Genomic DNA, 25,160 nt, shown 5'->3' on the forward strand with positions numbered 1-25,160 from the left:
TCCAAGATGCTGATTCATCATGCCCTGGACTGATCTGAGTCACCTCAAAAAGATGAAGTCATGAATATGGTGGACAGAACTTCATTTTACTTTGGATATTCACTGACAACTAGAACCTGACCAAAAATGTTAGCAACTGTCCCCAGGATCCTGCCAAAATACACTGCGTACCTCACCCTGCCAGAATACTGCCAATCTCCAAGTCAATATGGAAAAACCTTAGAGCAGTTCTCAACCCTATTCTGCACAGCTTCAGCACTGTTTCATGTTTCAGCATCCAAACCAATCCACCTGCATTTGTGCAAGAATGACTCTGCAAGGCACCTGAACAGTGTCTCCTCTTAAGCAAAATTAGCTTTCTCTCTTTCAGGATTATTTACTTTCATAAATCACGAAGCTGAAAAGGTCTGCATGAATTCAAGCAGACCAAATAAGGAGGTTACAGCCAATAATTTCCTTATGTTGGGATTTGGTTAAAGTATTTACAGATAGCTGGGAACAGAAAGCAAAACCAACACAGAAGAGTTAACCACAATATGGCTAAGCTTTACTTATGCAAGCAACTAAATTTCAAACCACCAGCTCCAGTACTATTAAACAGGTAGAATACCAATTGTGAGACCTGAAGCTTTGAGATTGGAAAGGAGTCCTGTCCCATCCTGTTCCCCCAAATTAATAAAATATTACTTTCCCCAAAAGCTAACACTGAAATTCAGGGATCATGGTCTGCTTATGCATTTACAGCAAAGAATATGGAAGATACAACAATCCTTTCTACAGGTATACCAAACAAAAAGTACCTCCTAGATGAATTTAATGGTCATAGATTTGTTAACTACAGTAGCAGCAGTCCTTCAGTTAGTTTTGAAAATACAAGCCACAGGAATGGTAGTTACCATCACAGCCCAGAATTTAAAGCTGTTCTACACACTCACCTCTCTTCCACTGAAGAGCAAGAAAGATGGGTTTCCTAATTCTTACTTCTCTTATGAGCGCCAGTTACTCCACATGAAATACAGAAGTGGGGGGACCACAGACATGGGAGGCCCTCCTCCCTAAAAACATTTGTGTCTCCAATCAAAATGCTGTCTGGTTTCCACAACAGAGCAGAAAGCTGCTCTCAGGGAGAAGCACTACACAATTTTATCTCTTAAAAAAAGATGCTTCCACAAGTATACTACATTACACATTTGAGAATTCCTCACGCTTTTTTGCATCCACTTAGATTTGCCCTCTTACTTTCAACTTTCTTTATAACTCCACAGCCACTCTCATTTCTATTTGCTTCCAGTTTTTCTTCATTTTGCTATGCTTAGGTAAACACATGGCGCTATTGCCAAATTAATCCACATTGTATTCTTGAGGGAGAGTTTCAACATTCGGATTTTCAGCTCCCTTGTTATATCTACACCAGGCAAACACGCTGCTAAGAGCTGACAGAGATCTCACCAATAATAATATACACCTTTAATTAAAACAGAAAAATGTCCAATACAAAAAAATTCATTCTTCATGAAATAAACAATAGCTAACAAATTAAATGGGGAAAGTACATGGCAGGGTCAGGCAAGTTATTCTTTTCCTGCTTGTCCTGAACAACTGATTAATTTAAAAAAAAATCTGTGCAATCATATTAATTTTTTCTACCTACTCAAAACCTGGTTTTGTGTTTGAATCATTCTTACTTTTTTTTTAATCTCTCTCATAAGTGAAAGGGATGGTAGACAGATTGAAAATTTGCCATGAAACTTCTTTAAAAGGACATCTGGGTCAAGGGATCAGAAAAGACTGCTCAAAATCAGCACTCAGTTACAACACACAATCACTGTATCAGAACAGGCTGTGACTAAGTAAGAGTACATACATACTATCCAGAAAGGTGGACTGGTGCTATGTTTGAAAGGCCAATTACTGAATAACGTATTGAAGACACGTACACTGTACACAGAAAAACGTACAATCAGTTTACTATCGAGGCTTGAAATATGCTAATGTGTTTTTCCTGTTAGAGCTTCACTTTTAGAACAATTTATCTTCACGTAGTTAAACATCAGCGAGTCACAAGGCAGGTGTCTGCACTGTGCCTCTACTAATACTGTCCTACCAATGACCTCCAGTCTGACAGCTTGGGATTATTTACTAACAGGGATTTGGTACCTCATCCAGTGGAAGAAATGGACTGAATGAAAGACCAATATGGTGGGAATGGGTGATAACTACATGCTTGAGACAAGACAGCAAAGAATTTGTCAGAGATTTGGATTTCTGTGTTAAATGTCATAAACCTTAGTAAGACAGAACTATTCCAGAAATAAATTTTAACTAATGGTAATTAAGCAACTGTTTAAAACAGTTCTGAACAACAATAGCATCTAAATGAATAAAGAATTCGGACTGTAAAATTACAATCCCAGCTTTGCTTCTTTGGACTCCAGTATCAAATTTGAGATTGGACCTGGATTTTAAATCGAGATGCAGAAGAAACATCAATTCATCTTTCCTTGAAGAAAATCTCTCATTAACACAAGCAGAGTATTCACGGCCCTGTCATTTTGAAGACTTTGACATTAACCTTAAAGCATCAGAAATAATGGAATATTACAGCATACAACGCACAGATTTTCTACCAAAAAATCACGTGCTTGTGATATTATCTTTCTCTCCCTCCTTAAGGTTAACATGCCATTACCGCGTATCTCTTATCAGGGGCTTTTTGCTCAGTATCACAGGTCAAGTCAATGGTAACTATACAGCAAAACGCATCAACATGAGGTGGGGAAGGGAGGAAGAAGCATCAGTGAACACGTTTGTCCCTCGGTGTCTGTAAGCACAGGCTCACTTATCAAGCCCAGGTCCCCTTCCTTTCAGCACACTGGTTGTATCCAGCACTATTGCTCAGCAAATACAACTTGTGGCAAACACGACGGGAAACCGCAGGCAGATACATGCTGCTACGGCTGAGTGCCACAGCGCGTGGTGCGTTCGAGAGGGCACGGCTGCACCAGGGCTCGGGCTCTCCTTCTCCTCCTCCAACCTATTTCCCTGCAATGACCCCTTAGCTGGCAAAATACTCGCAGCATCACTCCGGCTCTGCCTCGGGAACCGTGTTGTGTCTGCAGCGCAGGCCCCATGTGACAGACCCACGCACACACAGGTGCCGGAGCCGGCGGGGGAGGGGAAGGCGACGAGCGGGGGTGGCTGACCCAGACATCCACACACCTGGCACACCCTCGGCAACTTGCAGCGCGCGCGCGCGCCCAGGGGTCCGTCGCCCTCCCTCCCTGCCCTCCCCCCCCCCCCGTGCGCACACCCTCCCGCGCGCGGACAAGCGGGGCTGAGCGAGGCCCCCGCGCCGGTTACATAACCCCGCGCGCCACCCTCCCCCCCCGCCCCGCCGAGCCCCGCGCTGGGGAAGAGCCGCGGCGGGGAGAAGGGGGAGGACCAGGCCGCGGGCCCAGGGAGGGGCTGAGGCAGGGCAGGGTCTGCGGGCCCCCGCGGCTCCCTCGGGCTCTCCCTTCCTTCCCCCCCTCCTCCCCGAGCCGCCCCCCGCACGCGCGCACGGGGGCGCGCTCGCGAGCGCCGAGCGGCCATAGGGGCCGGGGCCGCCGCGCCGCGAGGGGGAAGGCGCCCGCTCCGGCAGCCCCGCGCCGCCGCTCACCTTTCGCCGCGTCCCAGACGCACATTCCCGGAGCGCCGCCGCCGCCTGCCCTGCCGGGCCGTGTGGGGGCTTCACATCGCGGCTCCCCCCGGCACGAACGCACGCAACCACCGCCTCCTGCCCGCCTTCTTCCTCCTCCTCCTCCCCAGCTCCCAGCCCCGGCCGCGCTCTCCCTCCTCTCTCTTCCCCCCCCCCTCCTTCCTTCCTTCCTCCCTCCCTCTCTCCCCCCTCCTTCTCCTCCCCCTCTCGGTGTCCCCAGCAGCAGCCCCTCCTCCCCCCGCCCTTCCTGCGAGCGCGTCACGAGAGAGTCTCGCGCCACCAACCGCCGCTCGGTCAACAAGCAGCGCGCGCCGGGCAGGCCCGCCGGCCGGCCCACCCGCCCCCGGGGCGCCCCCTAGCGGCTCTCGCCCCGCGGAAAGTCGCGTGCGGCGCCGCCAAGAGGGCTGGGGAGCGCTCACGCCGGGCACGTGACGGCGGGGCGGGGCGGGCGCGAGGAGCTCGCGCGCCTCTCCGGTTTCCCCCCGCCCCGCCTGGGTGGGCTGCGGAGGGCGCGGGGTGGCGGCGCCCCCTGGCGGTCCGACGGGCGCGCCGCAAGCGTGGGGGCTGGTGCAGCGGCGGCGCGGGCAGACATTTCACACCGGGCCGGGCCGGGCCGGGCCGGGCCGGGCCGGGCGAGCAGCGAGGAGAAGGGGGCGGATCGTTGTGCCGAGTGTAGTCCGGCCCTCCCGCTTCCAGGGGCCGCCGGCCGGCCGGCTGGCGGAGGCAAGGGGCGCGCGCGTCCGCCCGCAGTGCGGCCGCGTCTCCCCGTAAGCGCAGCAGCAGGCGGCGGCGGGCAGGAGCCGGTGAGGGCGGGCGGCCTGCGGGGAGGGGGCTGGCAGGTATGCTGCCCCGGCACTGGCACAGGCCCGCTGCCTGGGGCCGGGCCGCGCCGCAGCGGAGGGGGGGGCCTCTGCTCCGGTGGGGGGTAGCGGCCCCCCCCTCGCCCCCCCCCCCCCCCCCTTTCACGGAAGAAGCGCGCGGGGAAGGCCCGAGATCGGTTGTGGCGGCGGCACTTCGGACGGGGGCCGCTCCCCGCCCCCGCAGGGCTCCGCCAGCCGCGGCCGGGCCTTCCGGAGGGGCCTGCGCTAGGCCGCCCCTGCAGCCTCCCCCTCCCGACCGGGCTTTGGAGGGGACGGCGGGTGGGGGATCACGGCTCAGCCCTCTCCCTGCTCTGGCAGGGTACTTGTGGCTGACGTGGGGCTGAGCCAGGTTCAGGCCTCTCCAGCCTCGCACTAGAAGAGATTTCTCCCCCAGGAAAAGGGCCTGCTTGTTTCCCTCACTCGCCGGATACGGGAATAACACCCACTGGCTTCTCGCATGTGATTCTGCATTTCTAATTAGCCAGGTTTCTAAAAGAAGTGCAACGGTGCTCCCTGCTCTTCCCTGGTAACTTTTGAACCCAGTGGCCATTTCAGCCCAGTTTGACGAAGGGATCTCAGCCTCAACAATATGAAGTTTACAGGTTTCGTTAGAAAGAGCAGCGGTGAGGTAGCGTGAGAGCCCAAGGTAATTTCCTCGCTGAGCTTTCTGGCACCAGCCAGCATGCTGCCATGCCAAACCAGTCACAGCAGGTGTGGGCCCTTCTCCAGGTCTTCCCCAGTTACAGCTCACGGGAGAGCATTGGGGATACTGTGGAGTGTGCCTGTGGGGAGGCTGGAAAGAAGGAAAGACCAGCTGTGGGGGAAGACCTAGGGTATGTGGGGATCCTTGTATAGGAAAGTGGACGTTATTGTGGTATGGGAATGTAGGGGAAATAAGACACAAATCCTTAGGAAACCAGGCCTTATTAGTTGTGCTACTTACAGAAAACTTGTTTGTTGCAGAGTTACCTGTTCTGATTCTGTTATATGCAATTTGTTTTATAAATAGAAAATAGCCCCAGTCCTATAACTGTATCCACTTAGATAGATCTGCTAAGAGTCCCCATTGATACTGGGCAAAACTCCAGTTTGGCTGGAGGCACATCAGTCTACCCACATGGACTCAGTTTCAGGGATGAAGCTGGACATGTCTCTCTGTAAGAAAAGTGCTTATGTGGAACCTTCTTTTCTCCACCTGCATTGCCAGAACAGAGGAACAGTTGTCCTGTTCTAAGAAAATGTTACAATTTCAAGTATTTTCATGCTCTGCACTGTGTGATAAAACCAAGACCTTTATGGATGTCTAGACTTTTCCCCATAGCTAGTTACACGTTGCTCAAGGGTAGGATAAGGAAAAGTCAAGTTCAGGTCTACCTAGGTTGGTTGACCATCAGCTGTTTTAGCCAGGATGTGGTTTCTTCATTTCACTTGGAAAAATATAGGAAACCTCCTAGCACCTTCATGAGAAACCCCCAAATATTTGGCTTTCACTCGCTATTTTAATGAAACTCCTCTTCAAAATGTGGGTGTTCCTGCCAGAGGGAGGCACTAACTAGAGTTTTGACCAGCTTTAACCTGTCAAATTTTAGAGACATTGTGGCTGGCTGCTTTCTGTCTAATTTTCATCAGCAATTATGTTACCTGAAAAAAAAAGGTTTTGAAAAATACTTTGTTCAGAAAAGTTATATCATCTGAAATATACCCATTTCACTGAGCCAGAATTTTCCAGTTTTGCTGAAAAACACCTCTACCAGTCTCCGTCCTTGCCAGTCTGGAGCAAACTAACTGTTAAAAGTACTGCGTGTTTGGATGTGTGTATTATTTTTTTCTGTACAGAACTATTTCTCTAGGGGGCAGTTGTGGAGCAGAAAGGCAGAAAGACAAGTGGAATAGGGATTAATTTAGGTTAGTGAGAACAGCTTTAAAATGGTTAGTCAATGATTATATTTTATTTTTAAATAGAAGCTGACATATAAGCAAATTACAAGAACAACCAACAATTATTTAGAGAGGCATGCGGGGACAACTATTTTGTTTTGTGAAGTAAAGCTGGGGTAAGAGTTAACGATGAAAAAGCCTGAAGTAGCCATACTACATTTTCAGCAAAGATTACATACAATTAGTTAAAATAGGACAGTATTAGTTTAAGAAGAAACAGAAAAAGGAAAGGAATTAATGTTAAAAAGGAAAGGAATTCATGTTAAAAAGAAGATAAAACCAGGGAAGTTTAGGAAAAGGGCCAAATATTAATAGCAGTAAATGATCTTCTTTTATGACTTGTAAAGCCCTCATGTTGCAATGCATCTGCACCAGCAGGCTCCTGAGCTGACAGCGAAACATCTTAGGTGATAGTAGCCAGATTGGGAACCGGGTGGTATGCTTATTCATTGGTAAATATTTACAGGGTGAAGCCTGGCTCAAAGCGTGCTGACTTCAGTAAAAGCATTCTTGCTGTCTTCACCGAGTTTGGAATCAAATCTGGGGCTGGGGAGAGAGGCGCTGTATGTACAGGCCTCAGTTCAATGGGACTACCATCTTAGCTGGGGCATCTCAAGGAGGTAGGTGTTATTGCTGAGCAACCTTTACATATAAATCCCACTTTCTGAGTCAAAATCTGCCCCAACTTACAAAAAGTATGTCTGATGTAATTTCAGTAACTTCAGCACAAAGGAATTTCCAGGTGAAATACGAGAGGCTCTGCGTCATGCTACTCGCAGCCTAATATGGGAGACGTGACCGAGCAGTGATTGTGGCTGCTGTGGCCTCTGGAGGCTGCTGTCATAAATATAGAACAACTCTGGGTCTCTTCTTGTCAAGAGAGGCATGTAAAGCCACCGACGGAAGATCTCTCCCCATGCTGATATTTCTGTGTGTTCCTTCCAGTCTTGTGCTTTCCCAGAGTGATCTTGGTCTGTCATAGTACATAGAGACCCAAGGGCCAACAGAGAGTCAATCCTTTGCTATCCCATAGAGAAAGGAAAAAAAATGTCATTGGCTATTCAGTTGCTTGCTATTTTGCTGGCCTGTAGGTAGTTATGTTCAAGGGGAAAAGCACTGCCAATTGCTGGACTCTACTAGAGCCAAGCTGATCATCCAGTAAAAGAAGGCTCACCACCCTCATCCCACCTCCAAACAGAGAGGCTCAACAACGTGGAGCTGACGACCAGTTGCTGCTGTCTGGTTTTCCATACCAGTCACCGGCCTGCAGCTTCTGTAGCTCTTGTTCTGTGGCAGCGGTCCCCCGACAGGCAAATAACCAATTGGGAATGGCTGCAATGTGACGGCTAATGGACTTTTTCTTTGTCATACGGTAGATATATCCTTACTTCGCACTCCGTAGTTCTGGTTGAGGAGCTCTTGGAAGAGTCACCAGTGTTGAATTCATGCTGGGTGGGGGACTCCCCAACTCAAGTTCAGCTTTCAGCAGTCACTGCAGGGGTGCTTTTTATTCAGGCAGCACTGAGATGAGAATAGGGGAATTCACCTCAAAAGTGTTGGCTGGGCTCTCTGGACCCTTTAATACCAGTAGGTTCAGCAGTTTGATCCAGCGTACCCACCCTCATCCCCCAGATATTTTTCTACGCACAAGCTGTGCGATGCTGTTTTGTACAGATGTGCGTAATTATCCCCAAACACACCCAGTACAACAACCCGGGAGCCGTCCAGGCCGTGGCTGTCAATGTGCTGCTATATTTTACGCGCGAACACCTGCGTGCAGGCAGGCACCTCCTGCGGCAGCCAGCTGCCTGCGGCCGGGGGGATGAATCGGGGGAACGGTGCGCCGACCCCGACCGCCAGCCAGACGCCAGCGGAGGGGACGGGCACTCGGTGGTACGAGGCCCGCTCCGTCCCTCGTCGGCAGCCCCGCGGCCACAGGGTACCACGGCACAGCAGGGACGGACGGGGGCTGCATCTGCCTGCCGGCAGCAACGCCTAACGGGGAGGCGGCGGCCTTGCGGGGGAGCCCGGCCGGCGCAGCCGCTCCGCTGCCGTCTCCCGGCGAGGCGGTGCTGCATTGCGGGCCCAGCCCGCCCCGCCCGCCCCCGCCCCCGGGGCTGCCGCCCTTCCCCAGCGCGGCGGCCCCCGCCTTGCGCCCTCCGGCGCGGCGGGGCGGGGCGGGCCGGCAGCCCGCGGGGAGGTGGGCCTGGCAGGCCGCCGCCTCGGAGGGGAGGGCGGGGAGGGCGGGGAGGGCGAGGGGCCCGCCCGCTGCCGCGGCTGCAGGGAGGCGGCTCCGCACGGGGGCAGGGCGCGTCCCGCCCCTCACGGCCTTCAGCGGTGCTGCGGGGCTACGCGTGAACAGCCCCGGTGACACCCCCACCCCACCCCTGCCCCCCCGCCGGTGAATAATCGGCCCGAGAACCAGAGGGAAAGGAGAGTACGTGCTCATCTGCAGTTTCGCACCTCTCTCGCAGGGTGGAGGTAATTATGAACGAGAAAGAGACATTTCACAACTCCTGCAGTGCTGTAGTAACACAGCCTACTGTAGCGATGCCCTAAATATTGGCATGTAGAAGCTGCAGGGTTATTGCAGTAGTTTCCTGACCAAGCACTGTAGTTTCATGGTAACCAGTGAAGCTGCTATTGTAAAATCGTCATCTGCAGCGTTTGGCTCTAGCATTGGTGTGTCACATAAGCCCTATCGCTATGTATACACACTTTTTAACCATGGTGCCAATCTTCATTAGCTCCTAAAACACAATGCAGTCAGATATTTTTAGGTGGAATGTATGTTTTATTACAATCATAATTAATTAGTTCCGCCAAGCAGAGCTGCTCTTCCTCTTTCGAGAGTGAAAGAAGCTAAGGAAGATTTCTAGCTGGGGATAGAAATCCCTGTCTCTCTTGCATGATTTTTAAACATCACAGAAAAAAAAGAAGCCTCTGCGGGATAATCTACACTTGCAAACAATTTTTTTTTCTTTTTCTGAGCATGTTACTAAGAACAGTTCAGAAAGGATAAAACAACGTAAGCTCAAAACTTGCAGAGAGCAGCAGTCTACCTGTGGGCCTACACGGAAGGCACTCTCAAGACAAGAACAAAGATCTAGGTAAAAAATGGCGGGAAACAAAACAATTACGAAAAACAGACAAACTTGGAAAGGCTGTTGGAAAGAGTCAGAGCCAAGAGTTAGCTCCAGGCATTTTGCTAATGATGGAGCAATATGGCTGTTACGTTACTGTTGCAGGCCACAAGACCAGTGGTTGCAGGGAAGGGTGTCAGCAGTGGATACTTCCCCTGTGTCTTCAACCTGCCCAACTAAGAAGAGCAAAAATGCTAGCACACGAGCCTGTTCTGATGGCTTTATTTCACCAACCTACTTTACCCCCCAGTAGTCATTTTGGAGTGGTGCAAAAGTGGCCAGAATGGACCAATGCATCAGGCCTATTTTGCACGAAGTGTGGATTTACTGAAGAGTCTAAAGATCCCTCAGACCTCTCCTCCCCTTGCTCATTACCGCAGATGGGTGCAACACTCTTTTAACTGGTGCAGATTCTGTGGTCACAGCTGAATGGTGAAGAGTCCTCCTCCTGTCATACGTCAGGGCTGCATCTGCCCTTGGAACTGGGAAGACTACATAAAAATAAGTTTTATTTTGGCTAATTTTGTGCTGAAGCAGCCTAGGACACTGCAGTGGAACTTATTTTAGATGAAAATTGCACATCTGCAAAGATTTCTACATCATCTAGATAGTGCTCTGGCATCTCCATTTCAGCAGCTCCCTCAATGCAAAATTGGTTTTGTGAAGAGCAAATATACATGAGTGGATTGCCACCTGCAGCCCCATTTTCAAGGAATTTGAAACCATGACTCAGTACTCAAAGATATTGTTAGGTAATAATATACTATCCATATATAGATATAATGGATGCCTTTATGCCATTGACCTTTTCTTTTCATAGTCTTCCTAGGCTAATATTCACTTATTGATTATAAGTTCTGCATCTCCACTTCAAAGAGAAATTGAGATGGAGTCCTTGATTTCAGTTGCTGTGTCTCTTATTATAGTTTCTTCATCATTTCCAACTGAGCTTGGAGTGTTGTTGGACACAGATATTATTACAGAGTTTTGCCAAAAGCAGGTGCTTGCTACAACACAGGATGGTCTATTCAAAACAACAAAGTCACTGTTAGGCAACTGGAAAAAACCCCAAACCAACAACAAAACGGTAGGTAGGCATATTGGATCACTATAATAAGCTGTGTCTCTCACCTAACTCCCCAGTTTCTCTATGTTCAGAAACATGGATCTCTCTTCACAGTGACCAAGCAGATGGGCCCCTTGCTGACTGCAGGACTTTGCAGACCCTTGTTGGCCTGTTTGCAGGTTGCATGGGAGGAGAGTTGTTACTCTCTGAAATGTTAATTCTCTGCTGTAAACTCCAGGTAGTCTGTATTTGTGTTAAGGCAGGGGAAGGATTTTTCTGTTACAAGGTCAGTTACCCCCAGTTCTTTTTTTTCCTTTTTCTACTTGGAGTCAGTGTCTTCCTTCTCCTCAGAATTGTTTGAGATCTCAGTTATATGGAAATCCATACATTTTACTTCCGTTCAGTGCTGCCAAGGGTTTTTTCTTTTACATTGTGATCGGGGATTTAATGGGTGCCATTGGCAGTATTCAAACAGGCTTATATATTCTCTTCTCTCTGCACAGATGGCAAGGCGTTGTTGCTGGGGTTCTTTCTCTATAAAGCCATGGAAGAACTCAGCTTTTCAGTGGTGGAAATTAGTCAATACATTTCTTCTGCCTCTCAGGGTTCGAGATACCTGAATAATGGTGAGTGCCATATCTGGAAAAACAAGTTACAGAGGTTCTATTGCAACTTCCAGTTAACAGCCAGGAAGGATCCTGAGGTAATTTGGAAGACTGAGCTGCATTCTGGCATATTTTTTGCACGCTATGTTTTGTGGTATCTCCAAGAATGTGAGTGTTGAAAAATGCCATTGACATCAGTGAAATGGATGCAGTGGATTTAGTGAATGCTGACGCAGAAGATGCAATTGGAACCAGAAATGAAGGATTGAACTGATTTCTCCTCATTTAGATACCTACAGCTGAGCTAGCCTTGAATGTACCTGTCTCTACTGACTATAAAGAGACCCTAGGGTGACTAGCTCATATGTAAAGGTCAATGCTCCGAAATGTTTGATATTAACTAAGATGAATCTTACTCATAAAAGTCAGTCTCTTATATTCATCTCACCTTTCTGCCATGCATCACAGTTCTTCTTACATGAGGTCAGATTATGTGCTACAGGATCAGAACCTACCTCTGTTTTACTTGCAAAAGATACGGGAAAAGAAAGGGGCAGGGAGAAAAGAAACAATTGGATAAGGCAAAATAAATGTCTGTCTTTGCTACAAATCCAAGTATCACATATAATGGCTACCCGGGAAATGTGCTGCGGGAGAAATTAATGAGTCTGAAATAAGGAAAACTTGGTAAGTAAGACAACATCTTCAACTCTGGACAGTCCTGTGAATCTGGCAAGTCTCAGTGCATCAAAGATGCATTAAGGGCAGTAGGAACCACTGTATCCTTTGGCTGTTCTGGGCTACTGGGAAACCCACTGACAGCTCCTGAGAAAGCAGTCTCTTGAACTGGTCTGGCCTACTCTGGCTCTCAGCCCAGTGTGGAGTCCCAGAGAGAGAATTGCCACAACACTTAAGGAAGGGATACACAAGTAGAATGTGGATGGTAACATAGCGAAAAGAGGACACCATGTCAGCAGGATTAAATGTCATGAATGTTACAACTTAGCTAGTAGTAGAAAGTAGTAGAGTAGAAAAAAGCTTGTGCTGAGGCTGGAGGTAAGGTCTGGAGGATGTTTGTGAGCCAGAGGAAGAGACTGATCAATACAGGGGGTTTTTGCATGTAGGCAGAGGCCTCTGCAATGGTCTTGGAGAGAATGTCAATTGCTTTGGATGATGAGATAGGGAAAATCATACTTTCATAGACGGAACATTGGAATCCTTCCCTTTTTGCAAGACTCCTGCTTTACTTTCACTGGATGCAAATTTGCCAGAAGAGAAAGCAAGACTGAGGTGCCAGGCTGTGTCTAAATGTTATGGTAGAGGAGGTTTTCAAAAGTTCCAGCGAATTGCATAATATTACAGGTGCATGCTCAAATCACACTCCTGAATTCCAGGCAGTTCTATGAGGCTGCATGCTGCACAAATCATACAGCTAAGATCTAAAAGAACAGGTCTAAACCAGATTGCAGGAGTTTTATTGTTCAAAAAGGCTGAATTTTGGCTGTTGCTGTTTTCTTGGAATGCAAACTCTTCCGATGTGAAACTAAGTGAAATTTGGCTTGGAGCTTCATTCTCTTTCTAGAGACCTGAGGCTAAGAGGAGGACTATGAAAAATCTTTCCACTCATGCCTGTGATGAATTCCTCTGACTTACATATTAATATGAGTAACAGAATGCTGCCATGAATTAGCAAAACTCTTTTTTCCTACTACTCTGTCCTAGCAGAACAGAGGATATGAGTGTAATATGGAATGACTGCTGATTTTTCCATGCTCAGATAGAGGTAAAAATTGTTTTTCAGAAATGCTGAGCACCTAGAACTCCAGCTGATTTTAAGTGTGTGGAAAGTTTGAGGTAAAATGTAGTATCTCCAATCACAATTATAGCCAAAGGCAAGTTAGGTAGGCTGGTTATGCTGGTTTCCTGCCAGAGAAAGGCATAGCACAAGTTACTTCCTCTGATGTTTGTAGCTTATTAAAGATTTATCCATGTTTTGCGTTCCTAACTCAAATCACCATGTAAAAACACTATAAATGGGAGCAGCAAATGTTGTTTGAAATCAGGCCCAGTCTATCCAAACTTGGCATTCAGAAAAGTCAGTGCGCTTTAAAGAAAAAATAGCTCTTTTTACACGTGGACCATAAACCAGCTGCAAAATCTTAACTTTATGAACCGACCACTCTGTGGTCATTTTCCACATAAATAAATGACTAGAAAATTTGCAAGAAAATACACAGGTTGTCTAGTTCTTCTCTTACCTGAATGTATCTTGGATAGGCAACTGATAATGCCTCAAGTGCGTGCAATGCTTTCAAGGGAAGACCAGAAAAGATAATCCAAAAGATTGCTCACTCTGCGTAATCCGAGACAATTTTTTCCCTAAATGACAAACAAAATAAGGCGAAGGCAATAGACCAGCAAGTCAGGCTTGCTGTTCCTAAGACAGAAAAGAGTTTCCAAGAGAATGCCATGTGGCACGTGCATCAGCCAGCGTAAGGCTTGCCCACAAACCCTGCTTTAAAAGCATCAGTACTTAGCCCGCACTATTCTGGTGCTCAGAGCTGGGAAAAGAGTGTGTGTCCCCAGCTAACCCCTGCTTCTTCTGCACACATCTGGCCTTCCACGCATGGGACGTTTCCTGAGGGGATTCAGAACAAGTTATTTGTGCTGGATTTTCAGAAATTGCACTTTTGGACTGAGAGGAAATTTATACTTTTGCCTATGGGGCCATAGCAGTGCTGGTTTCTGTATGTGTGAAGTCTCATTGTTTCCATGTTCCTCTTTCCTTTTTTCCTTTCCCCATGTGCACACACGTGCAGACACACACACACACGAACAGGACACAGTGCGAGGAGGAGATGTGGCATGTGCCTCTCCTTCCAGTACTAGTAGTGAGAGCTGTGAGGAAGGGAGTGGAGTACATGCTGTATCTTGGTGTGGACACAGCAGATGGGGTCTCTGAAAGCTGCAGAAGCCCATCCGCAATCTTTGGGATCCCTGGTGTAAGACACTGCCTTGCACTGTCCTCCAGGACAGGTCCTGGGCTTAAAGCCATCCTTTAGGCAGCCTGAAGCATATGTGAGCCTAATTTTTGCCAAAGCTACCCCTTCTTTTCTATCGGAATGCAGGAAGTGGCAAATCCAGGCGGGATGCTCTGCCCAAGGTGTGAGAAGATCCTGTGGATTCCCGTGTCTCTGCTCCTGTGCCTCAGCTGAGCTCTGCGTGTGTGAAATCTCCACTGGTTGGATGGTAAAACTGGAAGCACAGAGAAGCGATAAGGAACAATGCAAGCGGATTCAAAAGGGATTTGGATCATTTAGATGATGAGCCAGCAGATGGCAAATGCTGCTTGGTATAGAAAATGAAAAGTAATTAGTCTGGGAACAAAGAGCAAATGTAGGGAATGGGTGTTACATCCAGCACGCTGATCAGAGAGAAAGGGGTTACTGTGGAAAAAAATCATAGAAACCGTCACTTCAGTGCACAGCTGCAATAAAAAAGGCAAACAAGACACTAGGCTGATGAAACAGTGAGCTATAATGCACCACGAAAGAGGCAATACAGTCCTCTGGAAGATGGTTATTAGGCCCCTCCAGAATACTGCACGGAGCATGGGTCACTGTCTCAGGAAGGTTATGTTTGGAGAAAGGTGCATTATAAAGCAACTAAACTCTAATGGTTTTGATGATTTCAGTTCTGAGGCAAAGTTAAGAGGCTCATTCTGAGAGGTCAAAGAGACCTTAAAGAGATTTTAAAGTTATAGTAATGATGAGTACAGTTACCAGACAATACTCATAGTGCTAAGAGATTATAAAAATTAAGGAAGTGGTACTGAGCAGAGAGCAGAAACTTCACAAACTGCTGCACACAAAAAAGATGGTTACCTTCTGACTTAATTGACTTAGCTAAGGGTGAATATAGCTTTAGGAACACATAACTCAGTCAAGTGAGTGATACACAATTACAATACATGGAACCGTCCTGTGGAACAAGCAGGAGGACAGTACAGACCCAGATAAAAATAGCAAAATGGTTTAGGGGAAGAATGCCTCCCCGGGTGTTTCAGGGTTTGTTTTTATTTGGATTCAGTTTGTGCAGGTTCCTAAACTGTACCTGTCTGCTAATAGAAAGATCAACCTTTGCATACAAGCCATAACGAATGTGGGTTCCCCCAACCCACATTCAAAGAGGAGAAAAGGGGAGGGGGAAGGTAAATATTGCCCTGCCCTCTTGATCCCTGCTCAGGGTCATGCCATGTGAAAATAAGATAGCTTCGGGTCTAGTTAAGACAGAGAAAAGTTGTTGGGCTCCTGCTTATGAGAAAATGGGACAGCAACAGGCTGAATTTGAGGTCAGCAGGTAGTTTACAAGGCTAGGGAAGGAGGGGAAAACTGGAAGCATGTGTACCTGCAAAAGGGGATGTAAGCATTTAAAGTGCAATTAAATAGGTTTCAGGCACCTAAGCCTACCAGAACTACGCAGAAAATCTGTGCTTGGTTGTGTAGGCATCAGAGAGGCACCTGAAGTATATTTACTGATGTGCTGTGGTGCAGATACAGAACTGCTGCCAGGGCAGCTGGGCTGAGCTGGATGGAGCCTGTATCTCCTGCTTAGCCCTGAGGTCCTGAAGCTGGTAGATACAGTTTAGAGCATACAGATTAACTGTATGGACCTTGACGGAAAGCCTGGGCTCCTTTCATTTAGCGCCATGGCCAGAGAGGACGGTATATCACTTCTATTAGAAAAGGTTAGTTCTTAGGGGTATATCATCAGGAAATAGGAGGTTCATATGCACAAGCCTCCTAACAGCTGCTTACCTTGTGATCAAGCTTTGCCCTTTCTGTAAAAGGGAATGCAAGACAGGGAAAAGGAGCAGGCAAGACTGAGCTTGCCTCTGGGGTGAGGTGAGGAAAGTAGAGAACTCTGTCACTCCATGTCTACACGGCTGGAGCTCCACAGTCATAGCCACCCTGTGTTAAAGGAAATTGTGTTGTGATAAAAATGCCTTGTGCTGATTTACTACAGGTGGTGCCATAGCTGTATCACTAGTGGAAAAATGCAGGTTTGAATTTGCTGACATTGTTGCAGCTAGGCAAAGCTTTTCAGTGCCTCTGAAGCTGATGGGGAAGTGGGAAAATAGAAATTGTGTAGTTCATGTAGACCAATGATCTGGCCTTAAAGAGACCAGCATCAGCTGCTTGCAAAGAAGATAGAAGGACCTCAGAGAAAGATGTGGGATAATCTACCCCTATAGAAACCTAATTTTAATTCTCCCATAGTCAGGAACTGGCTTAAACTCTGAAAGCCTGTCTTTATACTTCTTCCAAAGTTTAGCATAATTGTTCTGACTGGATATTCCTGTGATCCATACTGCCGTCCAATCCTTCTTTGAATCCTGCACAGTTCTTGACCTCAGTGCTTCCTATGGTGATATCTTCTACTGTCCAATTACACGTTATGTGAAAGAGAATTTCCTTTGATCAGCTTTGAATATGAGCTCTTCATTTCATTGAATGTTCCTTTATTCTTGTGTTATGCAGCAAGGTAAAGATAAGTGTCAGATACTTCTCTAGAGTATTTGGTGCTTTATCTTACTGTGTCCCTTCTTATCTGCCTGCTTTCTGAGATAGACAAATCTCATTCTTTCCAATCTCTTCCTGTGATAGTCCCTGCTTCTGCCTCCACTCCCCACTTGCTTATTCTCATTCTTACTCTCTGACCTCCACTTGTTTCTGCAGGATCTTGTAGAGCTTGGGGAGGGGCATGGACAGTATGCCAGAGGAGAATTCAGCACTGATTGATTGGTATAAAGAGAGAATATTTTCTGCGTTATTCACCATCTCATTCACTGAGTAGCCGAACATCTTGTTAGCTGTTTGCATTGCAGCTGTACCCCGAGCAGATGTCTTCGCTGAGCTGTCTGTAACGTTTTTTAGGCAGTTGGTGCTGAGCTCATCACCTCAGACCTTAATTACTGTAACCAGCTCCTCTCTGGCATCTCTAGCATTCATGCTGTCTCACTTCATTTGGCAGGTATCTTGCTACCCAGGAAGTCTGCATTATCCAGTAACCTGACCTTATCTCACCCTCCTGAAGCCTTTTTTCTACCACGTCAAGAAGAAAGGTCTTACCCTTATTTTAAAAAGGCCTTTTTAATGCTTATTTTTGCTATCTGTCTGCTTTTATGCCATTCTCAAGCTATTTGTGGCTTTCTTTTCATGTATTAGTAGTTCTGACATGCTTTGCCCACACTGCCCATGCAGTCTCCATGGTAAGAGCTTTTCCGTGCTGATCTACAAGATTTCTTATTATTACCACTTTGTAGTCATTCAGATCATCCTTAAAGTGTTTTTCTGGTAATACCTCCAAGATGCAGTGAAGGGCAGTAATGCAGGGTCATCTGGAATTCCACAGTATGCCTGTAAGACGTGCCCAGATGTGAAAGCACGTGCAGCACAAGGAAGTTGGAGCTCCCCTTGATATTTAGCAGGAGGTGTATGCCTTCCAACCCACTCAGCCTCGGTTGATACATGGAGTCGTAACACAAGCAAAGCCAATTTGTGCCTTCTGTGTCAAAAGAGCCACAACTATTTCACTATATATGTGTTTACTGTATGTACTAAATGCTCTGATGGTGAGGCACTTAATTTTCTGGCTATGCTTCCTTGCTCATGTGGATTGCTCCTTGGAAAGTCACAAATAATTCATGTAGGATTAGACAGTGACCTCCAGGGCTGTCAGGGGAGCCAGGCACTCAAACGCATCTCAGTCACATAGATTATTCCACTCCCCATCCTGTTATGACTCAGTGTGGAAAGCTTTCTTGGAGTTTTGGAGCTGAAGGTATCTCTCCCATGCAGCTCTTGTGGGCTGTTTTTTTTTGTACAGGAGTCCTGTTTGCAAAGTCCTGTCTTCTAGAACTAAACCCCCAAACATTTTTGAAGCAGAAAAAGGAATTGACTTCCAAGTGGTTCTTTTTTTTTTTGAGCCTACTTCATACTATAGTGCTGTTTTGCTGTGTTGGCTAGGTAAACCAAGATGTCTTTCATATTAGTATGTAATATTGGAAATGAGTAAATTCTCAAAAGTAGGAAATTGGGAGTGAATTAGAAGTTGACTGAGTGACGTTCAGGAGGTACCTGAAGAATATTACCTGGGAAAGTGCCACTGAGAGGATTTAGTGCTAAGGTTGTGACACGTTGTGCTGAAATCCACAAAGCATTTGTTTCTGCAGTCTTACTCGAAAAGGAGCAGTAGAGCTATTAGGATCTGCCCAGTTAATTTTAGAGAGGACAACTAGGATGGTGAACAATTTGCAACACTACTTAAAATTAGGAAGACACCAGTTAGTGTAGTCTTCTTATTACTTTAATAAATGCAATGTCATGTCTTCTCTTCATTATGAGCCAGTTGTGCCTGACACACATGTTTTAAATTGGCACTTGTAAGGCAAATGGAAAGGTGAATAGAATAGCTGAGCTGAAGAAGCAAACCCAGTTGGGTCACTTCTGTTTCTTTACTGTAAAATTTTCAGAACACATGCACAATAAAGGTATAATCAAAAGTGAATTTTGGATTGCTTTCAGGGTTCCGACTGCCTTCCATCTTCTCAGAGCACCTATTTGTGCTTTCACAGGAGCTTTATGAAAGCACGTGAAGTGGGTATCAGTTTACCCCTATCTTATGCTTGGGGACAGACAATATAGCTTTATCCTCTTCTTGTGGCTTTGTCTGGATTACAATGAGGAGTTTTGTGAGACTGAGCTAAAGCAGCAAGACAAGACAAAATAAATTTTTTGCGTACACCTCATTCACTGAGTTTAAGCTTAAATCCTCCACTCTTGCAGTGTTTTAACTCAAACAACTTAATATACAGCAGAGGATACCTTATCTTGTTTTGATTAGAAACTATTAGCTCAAGCTAGATAACAAGACCTAAGCCTAGATCCTTAAATCCCTCCCTAGTCAAAATTTATGTTCTGATGAAGCAAGAACAAATTATGTCTGCTCCATCTAAACCTTTTTGAAGCTTTTACTCCATGCAGCATCATGAAGACAGCTATAAAAACAATTCACTGAGTCCAGATTGGCCAGGTTGCATCCACTTGCCAAAACAGATGATACCTTGTCTCTTGTTTTGTGTCCTTGAAGTTTAGATAACTTTTATTGCTCTTAACTTCCTCCCTTTTCACTTTATCAGTGAGTTTAGGATGCCAGTAAGAACTACTCCGTTGATCACATCAAAGGACCATTTAGCCTAATGAATTTCTTTCTGACTGCTGCCAGTGTGGGATGTGCAAGAATGGACTGAAGGATGGAGCACGCGTGCTGTGGCGGTGCATGTCCCAGGCCCTTGGCAGAGGGTGCCCTGTGGCTGGTGCTGGGACTGTGGAGCCTGTCTTGGGAGCAGATCAGAAACCAGACTTCTCTCAGGAGCTTTCCCTGGCCATTAGGGCTCAAAGTCAAAGTCTCACTGTTTTTTTCTCAGCCTGTCCTTTTGAGTCTTGCATTCTGGGCTGCACAGCTTCAGTCAGAATGGTCACATGTGTTGGTCACAACGTGCAGCTTGGAGTAGGGTCTCTTCCTGAGAGAGGGCCTGTTTATGTTAAGAAAGGCTTGCTTCCAGGTTGTAGCAAATAACCCGCTATATTGACCTGCAAAAAACCCCCTAAAACTGGAACTATTGCCTCCTGGCTCACTCGTTTCCTAAAAGGTTTGCTCAGTACCCTGAAGAATGCCTGTAGGAACATACTTTGTGTAGATCTGTCTGGGTGGAAAGGCTTGTCTGTGGCCCTGCATCAGGTGCTTTAGAAACGACTGGAGTCTATCGCCCTGCTCAGGCACTGCTACTTGCCTGGATCCAGGAGCTCTTTCCTCAGGTGAAGGTTTTTAATTGTTCATCCAAGTCATCCAGATCCCTCCACATAGTGCATAGGGTGGCCTTGTGCCTGGCACAGGGTTTTGTACTCTGTTTGGGGCCAGGCACCTAAAATGATGTGTCTTGTTACAATGCCTAAGCCCCTAACTAGCCACGGCTCAAAAGCTTGCTTTTAGTACTTTTTGAGAAGCATGCTAGCAGTGAGAGGGCTGGGGATATCTCTCAAGGCAATATTTCAAAGATGTGTACCCTTTCCCCAGCTGCATTTCAAAATGGATATACTCCTTGTGCTTAGTGTCCACTCTCTCTGCTTTACCTGGAGTGATTTGTAAATCATAAGCAGTCCATAGCACTGTGGGACTGAGAAATTCCTTTCTGGAGAACAGGAAAAAAAAAAAAGAAAGATATGTACTGTAGGATTGAGTTCTCCCTCCATTATTTTATACCACATGTAGGCATATGTGCTATCAAGTCATAGTTCTTGACATATGTAACCTTAGCTTCTTATAGCTGATTTATAATACTGGTGTTTGAAAAATAACTACAGAAAATCAAATCAGTAGAAACTCACACTGCCAGGAGTGCAGAAATGGTCCTAGGAGACACTATAATAGTACATCTCTGCTGATTTGTAATTCCTTATGTTACAGGAGATTTCAAGCTAATAATCCCTATCCAGACAGTTGGGCAGCCTGGGTTTCATTTTAAGAAACATCCACACATGCTGCTGGTTCTGTTCTTAAATGCAATAAAATGTAAGAGTCACATCATTATGAATGTGAGCTTGACACAAATATGAAAGGACCATGACAGGGTCTGCATTTCAGCAGTACTTGTTGCAATGTTTCCTTTTGTGTTTTGTCTGTGGGCTTGCATGTCTAGTGAACAAGATCACAGCCTATTCTATTTCAGAATAGCAAATGCTACTGTCTGTACATACTTTCCTCAAACTAAGAGAAGAAACTCCCCTAAAATGCAAAATTTCCCCATAATTTCCCCCCCCCCTTTCTTTCAGTACACATATTCCACCTTCAGGTTTTGAGTTTTCTTTTTTTTCTGTTTGGCTTTGCAGTTAGCTTTGATACCATTCAAAGTGAAGCCCTGGGGCAGAATTTTTAGCAAATAGCAGTCCAAGAGCTGTGGTAAATTCTTCATTACTCTGTGTCTTTAAATCAAGACTGGGTGCCTTAGTAAAAGGTTAGGCTTCTCTTCATCGAGTTATTAGCCTTTGATAAAGGAATCCCTTGATGAAATGTTATGGCCTGTGTTTTCCTGGGAAGTAAGACTAGATCATCGTAATGGGCCCTCCAGGTCTTCAGCTCGGTGGTGCCTGATTTCTTTCTTGACCTTGAATTATACTGAGAAGAGGAGGTTTTTGAGGAACAAGTCAGGAAGTAAAACTCTGCATGAATATTTTGCAGGATTATCAGCAAACTGCTGAGGCATTCAGGGAGAGAGGCAGTGCTGAAGCAAGGAGGTCCAACCTAGCAGAAGTTAATGGAGCTGCCTGTGGTGTGTAGGACTGAACCGGCACTGGTGTGGGAGATGGCAGAAGTGGGCTCACTCTGAGCCTCAGTGGTCTCGGAAGCACAGCTACACATAACTGTCCCTCTAGCGCGTGGTACGTCTGCTCCTCAGCCGCTGCAGGCAATGCCTGGGGAAGCTGTCTCCATCCTTCGATGACGGCAGTGCCTGGGGAGACCATTCATTGCCTGTTCTCCTGTCCCAACAGGAGACTCCTGGTAGTGACGGGGAGCAGCAATGTCTTGTGTCAGCCCGTCATGAATCGTTGCACGTCATAAGCCAGAGCTTGTTCCTGAAATACATTCCCACCTTCAGTAGCAAAAGCTCTCCATTTGTGTGCTTCAATATGCGATGGTTACAGCCCATAAAAGGCACATGTTTGTGAATGGTGGTGAGTCACAAAAGTGCAGAACATCTTTGGGGAAGCTCATTTCTTCTGGCCTGCCCCTGAGATGTTCAGCCAGTACCTGCCCCGGCTGTCAGAAGCTGCTTGGGAAAACATTATTTCCCCAGTAAGAAGTAGGAAAACATCCAAGCCCCGACTCCCCAGGTACTGATCGAGCAGAAAAGAACCACCAGAAGCCACCACTTGCAAAATGGTCATGTTAAAACAGTAGCGTGTAGGTTTTGGCACAGAAAAGCATGCTGGAATAAATACTTCTGAGATGGCAATCCTGTGTGGGAAGAAGCTGTAGGAATCAGGAAATAATTTGTGAAAAATGTGTGTGTGTGTGTGTGTGTGTGTGTGGACAGGGAATGCATGATGGAGAGTGACTTGGTACTTGTATTTCTTGTGGTTTTATCATAATACTGGCCTATAAATTGTGAACTGCTGCTCTGCAACTGCTGAGGTCATGGCTCTCTTGGCACTACTCACAGACGTTAGTGGTCTTAAGGTTCAGGGGCTTGTCTTCTAAATCTAAATAAAGAAAAGTTTGGATTGGTTATGTACTCATCCTGTGCCTCACTAAAAAATAGCAGTGACTCTGTTCTCCTTTCCCCAGGCTACCTCTTTTTGCCTATTTGGCTCTGTCAGACACCCCAGTTAAATCCAGTGCCTTGTTAATGGGATCTGCTTTGACGAACGAGCCTTTCCTCCTTCCTTCTGTGAAGGTTTCAAACGAGCTCACCCGTGAAGGAAGTGTGGAGAAGGGTAGGTGGCTTAAGCAGGAGCACAGGCGACTGCGATGGGACCCGAAAGGCGTAACAAAAAACCGGGCAATTTTTTCCCTCAGGAAAAGGTTTAAGAAAGAGACAGATGAGGCGTAATTGAGACAGAAGGATGTTGATTTCATGGTTTATTGTCACATTAAAAAAGTAATCTTACTGATGAATTAATATTTGCTTTTTAATATAAAAGTGCTTATTCTTACAAATCCTTAAGGCTCATTCTGTTACATTACAGTAGGATTTTTCACCATCCCAGAAACTGTGCTACATGAGTTTTATATGAACTGTGGACATAGCAAAATCTCCAAACAGTAAAACAAGTCATTAATAATTTCATTGCCTTTGTATGCATGAACCTGTTTAATTGTGTAATATAATTTAACATGAAAACAAACAAAAGCAAAATTTTATTGTATTTTCTAGTTTGACTCGGAACTGATCCCCAAAAGATTTCTATTTTGCTTGAGCAAATGGAACAATACAATTGTTTTTGAACCTCAATTTTTTACTTGTACAACAAAAAGGAAGGAGTGAGACAGAGGAGCATTACAGATGTAGCGTTTACCCTATATTTCTTACTAAAGAGAAAAGGGATGACTACCAAGCACAAGTACTGTTCATACGCAATATATTTATTTTTGTAATGTCCCCATGTTGTACTTTTACTTAGGTAAAGCTCCCACTGAAGCCAATGTGAGTTTTGCCTGAGGGAGGAATAAGACCAGGGCTCTCACGGGGAACATTTTAGATTAAGTAAAGTAGTTGGTTTTTTTTTTTGTCTCATGATGGAAGAATGGAATAGGTGAAAGTTACTAAAGCTCTTGTTTGTATTGCTCACAAGTGGAATATGACCTCTGGCATACACTATGATACACGGATAAGAGTATACCATATTTATTTTTAATCATAATCAGAGCTATATTAGTTGGATGGGCAGTGAATTTGCTATTTCTACTTAAATATCTATTTACTGTAAAGACCAATTTTTGTTTTTTCAATAATTGGGTCAAAATGCAGTAACTAAAAAAATACCTAATGCAAAAGATAAAAATAATTTAAAGTATCCTGGAGCAAGGGGGGAAATGCTAACCTATCTAATAAATAAGGCAGTTTAAAGCATTTGTGACTGCTACTGTGATATATGTACATACTTTACAGCATAAATTACTGTACAGAATACTCCGTTTATTAACCTGTGTAAACAATATTGCCTGCTGTATGGGGACATATTGTGGGATTATGCTCATTGGAAAGATAAACTGCTATAGCTTTGGCTGGGTGGGGGAGGCCTCGGGTAGCACGCCCTCAGAGAGAAACATGAGCGGTGGTTTATGAGCTACAAGTAAAGCCGTCCTGACTCGAATAATTTTACAAAAAATCTGCTGATGTTTGTTGCTATAAACGAAATATGGAGATGAATCTCTGCGGTTTGTTACAAAAATAATTCTGGTCATAAGCTGATCTTTGCGTACCTCATCGGGCCAGGGACCCTTGCTTCGAAGTTTGCTGTGTGAAAAGGGGAGGTGGGGGAGAGCGGCGAGGCAGCGGTGTCCCGCGGTGCGGTGCCTGCACTGCCAGCGTGCCTGTCAGGAGGACGGTCGGTGGCTGCACCCCACGCTGGGGTCGCCGCGTTGCCTTTTCAGCCACGGGTGCTATGCGCAGCTTGGGAAATGGGGAGGGAATTAGGACTACTGCGATTATTGCAACTGGCTGGAGAAGTAATGACAAATTTAAGCATCCTGTTATTTTGGCTGCCCTCTACTGTCTTCCCCACCTGTTTGTTTCCTTCACCCACCTGCAGCGTGGTTTGGTTTTGGCTTCTGCATGGTGGCAACTCCATGGAAGAGAGTCTCTGTCGGGTGCCTACTACAACATGGCCCTGGTCAGCGGACACCGCTGCAGTCCAGGTTTCCATTAATAATATGCCCAGGAAGGCAGGGAGTTGCCGTATGTGTGTGCAGCCATGATTTGTTACACTGGTTATCGTCTCTGTCTGCCACGGCCAGCACAGAGCCATGTCCCTGCGCAGGAGGACCAGGGGTTAGCCTCGGGCTGCCCGGAGAGCAGCCCTCACACACCCGGCTCCTCTGCCTCGGCTCCCACCCCTCCTGTTGCCGTCCACGGAAAGAGACAGCCTACCAACAGCACTGCAAGCACACCTTAAGCACACCTTAACCCAGATGCTCTGAAGCTCTCAACATGACGCTGCTCTTTCTGCCTCCACCGACAGCAAGGGACGCTGCCTGGCCAGCCCTAGGAGCTGCTATGGGACTGCTGGT

General features: G+C 46.4%; 1 protein-coding gene and 1 long non-coding RNA gene across 4 annotated transcripts in view; one reads left to right on the top strand and one right to left on the bottom strand.

Moving 5' to 3' along the window:
* Positions 1–3,822, bottom strand: part of REV1 (REV1 DNA directed polymerase) — a 64,315-nt gene extending 60,493 nt beyond the window's left edge. For 2 of the 3 annotated variants that reach the window (XM_072849693.1, XM_072849692.1), the window contains exon 1: positions 3,659–3,821. The gene's annotated coding sequence lies outside the window, so the exon portion shown is untranslated. Of the gene's footprint in view, positions 1–3,658 lie in introns of all 3 variants that reach the window. The other variant, XM_072849694.1, reaches the window with a different exon arrangement.
* An 859-nt stretch (positions 3,823–4,681) lies between these two features.
* LOC140647995 (uncharacterized) lies at positions 4,682–7,544 on the top strand. The gene is made up of 3 exons (XR_012041048.1): positions 4,682–5,203; positions 6,962–7,115; positions 7,212–7,544. It is a non-coding gene; the product is annotated as an uncharacterized lncRNA (long non-coding RNA).
* Positions 7,545–25,160: the final 17,616 nt, after the last annotated feature.

This window comes from Ciconia boyciana, chromosome 1, assembly GCF_034638445.1.
Source record: "Ciconia boyciana chromosome 1, ASM3463844v1, whole genome shotgun sequence".
Lineage (NCBI taxonomy): Eukaryota > Metazoa > Chordata > Aves > Ciconiiformes > Ciconiidae > Ciconia > Ciconia boyciana.